Source organism: Hyla sarda, unplaced genomic scaffold (assembly GCF_029499605.1).
Source record: "Hyla sarda isolate aHylSar1 unplaced genomic scaffold, aHylSar1.hap1 scaffold_2766, whole genome shotgun sequence".
Taxonomy (NCBI): domain Eukaryota; kingdom Metazoa; phylum Chordata; class Amphibia; order Anura; family Hylidae; genus Hyla; species Hyla sarda.
The window spans coordinates 25,030-31,345 of record NW_026609468.1 but is presented as its reverse complement, the minus strand read 5'-3'; the positions used below and the strand labels follow the sequence as shown (position 1 = coordinate 31,345).

Genomic DNA, 6,316 nt, shown 5'->3' with positions numbered 1-6,316 from the left:
AGCCAGCAAGCAGGTAGCAATGAAAGTAGGAATCTTTCTTTTTAACCCTGTAAGGGGGTGGTGCACTGTACCCGAAGATACTGCCATATCGGGTCAATGCATAGGGGCGAACGGAAGCAAGCTTCGAAATCGGCCCCCGTTCTCAAAAATCCATTTAATATATGGTCCCCAGATAGGGGGACGTATCAGATATTAAACTGATAAGAACAGATACTACACTTGATCTTAGGCCAAAAGGCCGAGAAGCGATAACCGTGAAAGGGGCGGGGCCCAACAAGGTGCCCTTCATGGGCACTATCACTGCTTGCTGTCAGGGAGGCTGCCAGACAATTTTCCATGCACACTCTGGGCTGGGGGGCAGTCAACCACCAGTACACACAGCAGTAACTATGTAACATAACATGGGGGGGGGGGGGGGTCTCCTGGCTGTTCACACAGGTGTGTCATTGCTGTACATTGACCATGCATTGCTTCTGTGGTATTGCAAAGGCAAAGACAAATTCTTCCAGCCATCCATTGCACTAATGGATTGGTCATCAGCTGGCTGTCTATGTCCCGCATCAATATAGACCAAAGTACAGAGGGTTAGGCTATGCTATTGTGCACCTACCTGATGCATCAGAAGGTGCGAGGCCCTTGCTAAATTCTGTGCACAGACTTTGAGATCTATACTTTAGACTGTATCTAAACCTGCTCCAACATGGACTGACATTCTGGCCTACTTTCAGCCGATGCGACTTGTCTGTCGCTGAACAGTCGCTTTTTATGTATTCAGCACCTATGTATAATGTTGTAAAAATGCTCTAGAAGCTAAAGTCGCAGAAATGTCACACATATTTGGCCTGCAACTTTCTGTGCGACAAATTCAGACAGGAAAAATCAGTATAAATCCTTAGAAAATTATCCCCCAGTGTCTCCATCTGCTGGCGGTATTGAATAAGCATTGCTGCACTGATGGGGTATGCATTAGACGAAAAAAAAGAAGAAAAAGAAGAATAATACGCCCAGAAAAGAGGCGAAAAGGAGAAAAACGTAAAAAAACGTGAAAAAAAAGTAAGAGGAAGAGAAGGGAAAAAAAGGTGGAAATGGGTTTAAAAGTGATTTCGGCGGAGAAATATATATATATATATATATATATATATATATATATATATATATACGCGCACACACACACATATATATAAACGTATTCTCCGTTGAGATATTGCAGCCGCTGCTGTGTCCAGGCCCAGGAGCCTTAGCACTGTGCTGTGATGTCACTCAATACCACTGACATCACTAGGTGTAAACAACATCTCTCCTTTGCTGTGTATGTGACTATGGAGCTGTTTGGTGATGTCGTCTATTATGGCCTTCATAGAAGCAACAGGAGATTGTTGCATCCATCTAGAACCCTCAGAACTACAGTGCTATGATGTCACTCACTTCCACAGGCCTTGCAGAGTGTAAACAACCCAGCTTTGTTGTGTATGTAACCATAGGGATTTGTGATGTCACCTAGAACCTTCACAGCAGCGACAGCTTTATGAGGAGCATCAGCACTGCTCTGCCTGAGCAGAACCATCACCGCCATAGGTTGTCAAATAACCCGGGTTTAACCCACACAGGTAAGTCCAATGGGGTGCAGGCATGTCCTCTATGCTTACAGCTTCCCGTGGGTGTTGGTTTGATACCGTTTGGGGACAGCCAAGGAGGCATCTGCAGGCAACAAAGGTAGGTGTGTGCTTGTGTGTGTGTTTCCTATGCAGATCCTAAGCCCAGTGTCACATGCAAGTAGGAGGAGTAAGAAGGGTTCCTGGCAAATCCGGGTTATGGATTGCATTTAAAAAGGCCCCGTGGGAGTGCAATGGGCCCCTGTCTTGCTGCTTAGCAATAATGGTATGGGTTTAGGTTCTGCTGTGTGTACTGGTGGTTGACTGCCCCCCAGCCCAGAGTGTGCATGGAAAATTGTCTGGCAGCCTCCCTGACAGCAAGCAGTGATAGTGCCCATGAAGGGCACCTTGTTGGGCCCGCCCCTTTCACGGTTATCGCTTCTCGGCCTTTTGGCTAAGATCAAGTGTAGTATCTGTTCTTATCAGTTTAATATCTGATACGTCCCCTATCTGGGGACCATATATTAAATGGATTTTTGAGAACGGGGGCCGATTTCGAAGCTTGCTTCCGTCGCCCTATGCATTGACCCGATATGGCAGTATCTTCGGGTACAGTGCACCACCCCCTTACAGGGTTAAAAAGAAAGATTCCTACTTTCATTGCTACCTGCTTGCTGGCTAGCCAGCTAGCCAGCCCTGTGGGCCTTGCTGCTGCTGCAGCCAAAAAACAAAAGGTGGTGCTGCTGCTGCTTCTGCTGCTTCTGCTTCTGCTTGTGTCTGGCCGCTGTTGGAGCGTCCAGGCACAGGACTTCTGCTGCTGCTGACTAAATGGCCTCCTTAATTGGATCATTTGAGTAGCCAGCACACCTGTGCAGGTAGGGCATGACATGATAGGCAGCTGCCTTGATAGCGGGTGGGTGCTGAATGTTCCTAATTGACAAAATAAGATTAATGCTTATGAAGAAATATAAAATCTCATCCCTTCCCCAATATCGCGCCACACCCCTACCCCTTAATTCCCTGGTTGAACTTGATGGACATATGTCTTTTTTCGACCGTACTAACTATGTAACTATGTAACATAACATGGGGGGGGGGGGTCTCCTGGCTGTTCACACAGGTGTGTCATTGCTGTACATTGACCATGCATTGCTTCTGTGGTATTGCAAAGGCAAAGACAAATGCTTCCAGCCATCCATTGCACTAATGGATTGGTCATCAGCTGGCTGTCTATGTCCCGCATCAATATAGACCAAAGTACAGAGGGTTAGGCTATGCTATTGTGCACCTACCTGATGCATCAGAAGGTGCGAGGCCCTTGCTAAATTCTGTGCACAGACTTTGAGATCTATACTTTAGACTGTATCTAAACCTGCTCCAACATGGACTGACATTCTGGCCTACTTTCAGCCGATGCGACTTGTCTGTCGCTGAACAGTCGCTTTTTATGTATTCAGCACCTATGTATAATGTTGTAAAAATGCTCTAGAAGCTAAAGTCGCAGAAATGTCACACATATTTGGCCTGCAACTTTCTGTGCGACAAATTCAGACAGGAAAAATCAGTATAAATCCTTAGAAAATTATCCCCCAGTGTCTCCATCTGCTGGCGGTATTGAATAAGCATTGCTGCACTGATGGGGTATGCATTAGACGAAAAAAAAGAAGAAAAAGAAGAATAATACGCCCAGAAAAGAGGCGAAAAGGAGAAAAACGTAAAAAAAACGTGAAAAAAAAGTAAGAGGAAGAGAAGGGAAAAAAAGGTGGAAATGGGTTTAAAAGTGATTTCGGCGGAGAAATATATATATATATATATATATATATATATATATACGCGCACACACACACATATATATAAACGTATTCTCCGTTGAGATATTGCAGCCGCTGCTGTGTCCAGGCCCAGGAGCCTTAGCACTGTGCTGTGATGTCACTCAATACCACTGACATCACTAGGTGTAAACAACATCTCTCCTTTGCTGTGTATGTGACTATGGAGCTGTTTGGTGATGTCGTCTATTATGGCCTTCATAGAAGCAACAGGAGATTGTTGCATCCATCTAGAACCCTCAGAACTACAGTGCTATGATGTCACTCACTTCCACAGGCCTTGCAGAGTGTAAACAACAACAACCCAGCTTTGTTGTGTATGTAACCATAGGGATTTGTGATGTCACCTAGAACCTTCACAGCAGCGACAGCTTTATGAGGAGCATCAGCACTGCTCTGCCTGAGCAGAACCATCACCGCCATAGGTTGTCAAATAACCCGGGTTTAACCCACACAGGTAAGTCCAATGGGGTGCAGGCATGTCCTCTATGCTTACAGCTTCCCGTGGGTGTTGGTTTGATACCGTTTGGGGACAGCCAAGGAGGCATCTGCAGGCAACAAAGGTAGGTGTGTGCTTGTGTGTGTGTTTCCTATGCAGATCCTAAGCCCAGTGTCACATGCAAGTAGGAGGAGTAAGAAGGGTTCCTGGCAAATCCGGGTTATGGATTGCATTTAAAAAGGCCCCGTGGGAGTGCAATGGGCCCCTGTCTTGCTGCTTAGCAATAATGGTATGGGTTTAGGTTCTGCTGTGTGTACTGGTGGTTGACTGCCCCCCAGCCCAGAGTGTGCATGGAAAATTGTCTGGCAGCCTCCCTGACAGCAAGCAGTGATAGTACCCATGAAGGGCACCTTGTTGGGCCCGCCCCTTTCACGGTTATCGCTTCTCGGCCTTTTGGCTAAGATCAAGTGTAGTATCTGTTCTTATCAGTTTTCATGCTGGTGGGGATGGGTGCTGCATGGAGGATGCAGGTGTACCAGGGCTTTCCGGGGCTGGTTCTGAGGAATCAGCTCGACGGCTGCCCCGATGTGACCTGTTCCCTCCGGGTCTCGCCATGAGGCTGAGAGGGTCTAGAGCCGAGGTACTTTTGTGCCTCGGGGAGTGGTGACCCCGAGGTGCCGAAACTCACTGGGAGAATAGGCTCACTGAGTTGAAGCACGGGCACCATAATCTCTTCACCTTGTGGCACTCACCTCTTGATTCCCGGCCTTCTGGCTAGGATCAGAGAAATTTTTATAGATCCGGCCGGATGTCCGGGCAGTATATCTGCACACATTCACTTATTTATTTATTTTTTGTCTCACTGTGTCACTTTTTGCGTGTTGTGTGTTCACAGGATTTGTCAGGATGCGGTAGCCCTTCTGGGTGTCCCTCCTGGCGGTCTAGGGGAGGTGTGTGTGGCCATTAGGTTCCGCACCTCCCTGCAAACACCCCGGGTACTCCTGCTTCGCAGGGTACCTACCGTAATCGGCTCTGCGGGCAGATACCTTGGCTAACGCCAAGGGGGATGCCGGGAGCATTTGTGGTCTCCTAGTAGCTTCGGCGAAAAGGGACATCGAACCTGGAACCTCGCAGGTACCTTTTGGTCCGGAGGCGAAGGGTAAGGTTTGTTGGGGGGCCTCTCTCCTATCGGAGAAGGGCTTGCGATAGACCGCATCCTTTGTGCACGTTTTTTTAGTGTAACACGTTTGCACTTTTTCTTGCACTTTGGGTGAATCGAAAGCACGTTCCTCGGCTTTAGATAAAAAAAAAAAAAAAAAAAAAAAAATCTGTTCTTATCAGTTTAATATCTGATACGTCCCCTATCTGGGGACCATATATTAAATGGATTTTTGAGAACGGGGGCCGATTTCGAAGCTTGCTTCCGTCGCCCTATGCATTGACCCGATATGGCAGTATCTTCGGGTACAGTGCACCACCCCCTTACAGGGTTAAAAAGAAAGATTCCTACTTTCATTGCTACCTGCTTGCTGGCTAGCCAGCTAGCCAGCCCTGTGGGCCTTGCTGCTGCTGCAGCCAAAAAACAAAAGGTGGTGCTGCTGCTGCTTCTGCTGCTTCTGCTTCTGCTTGTGTCTGGCCGCTGTTGGAGCGTCCAGGCACAGGACTTCTGCTGCTGCTGACTAAATGGCCTCCTTAATTGGATCATTTGAGTAGCCAGCACACCTGTGCAGGTAGGGCATGACATGATAGGCAGCTGCCTTGATAGCGGGTGGGTGCTGAATGTTCCTAATTGACAAAATAAGATTAATGCTTATGAAGAAATATAAAATCTCATCCCTTCCCCAATATCGCGCCACACCCCTACCCCTTAATTCCCTGGTTGAACTTGATGGACATATGTCTTTTTTCGACCGTACTAACTATGTAACTATGTAACATAACATGGGGGGGGGTCTCCTGGCTGTTCACACAGGTGTGTCATTGCTGTACATTGACCATGCATTGCTTCTGTGGTATTGCAAAGGCAAAGACAAATGCTTCCAGCCATCCATTGCACTAATGGATTGGTCATCAGCTGGCTGTCTATGTCCCGCATCAATATAGACCAAAGTACAGAGGGTTAGGCTATGCTATTGTGCACCTACCTGATGCATCAGAAGGTGCGAGGCCCTTGCTAAATTCTGTGCACAGACTTTGAGATCTATACTTTAGACTGTATCTAAACCTGCTCCAACATGGACTGACATTCTGGCCTACTTTCAGCCGATGCGACTTGTCTGTCGCTGAACAGTCGCTTTTTATGTATTCAGCACCTATGTATAATGTTGTAAAAATGCTCTAGAAGCTAAAGTCGCAGAAATGTCACACATATTTGGCCTGCAACTTTCTGTGCGACAAATTCAGACAGGAAAAATCAGTATAAATCCTTAGAAAATTATCCCCCAGTGTCTCCATCT

The 6,316-nt window shown here is 47.0% G+C and overlaps 3 non-coding genes and 1 pseudogene across 3 annotated transcripts; 3 read left to right on the top strand and 1 right to left on the bottom strand.

Moving 5' to 3' along the window:
• Positions 1-55: 55 nt before the first annotated feature.
• LOC130325883 (U2 spliceosomal RNA) lies at positions 56-250 on the bottom strand. The gene has a single exon (XR_008870613.1). It is a non-coding gene; the product is annotated as a U2 spliceosomal RNA (small nuclear RNA).
• Positions 251-2,026: 1,776 nt separating this feature from the next.
• Positions 2,027-2,217, top strand: LOC130325879 (U2 spliceosomal RNA). The gene has a single exon (XR_008870610.1). It is a non-coding gene; the product is annotated as a U2 spliceosomal RNA (small nuclear RNA).
• Positions 2,218-4,297: 2,080 nt separating this feature from the next.
• LOC130325885 (U2 spliceosomal RNA) lies at positions 4,298-4,457 on the top strand (annotated as a pseudogene).
• A 692-nt stretch (positions 4,458-5,149) lies between these two features.
• On the top strand, positions 5,150-5,340 carry LOC130325884 (U2 spliceosomal RNA). The gene has a single exon (XR_008870614.1). It is a non-coding gene; the product is annotated as a U2 spliceosomal RNA (small nuclear RNA).
• The last annotated feature ends 976 nt before the right edge of the window (positions 5,341-6,316 follow it).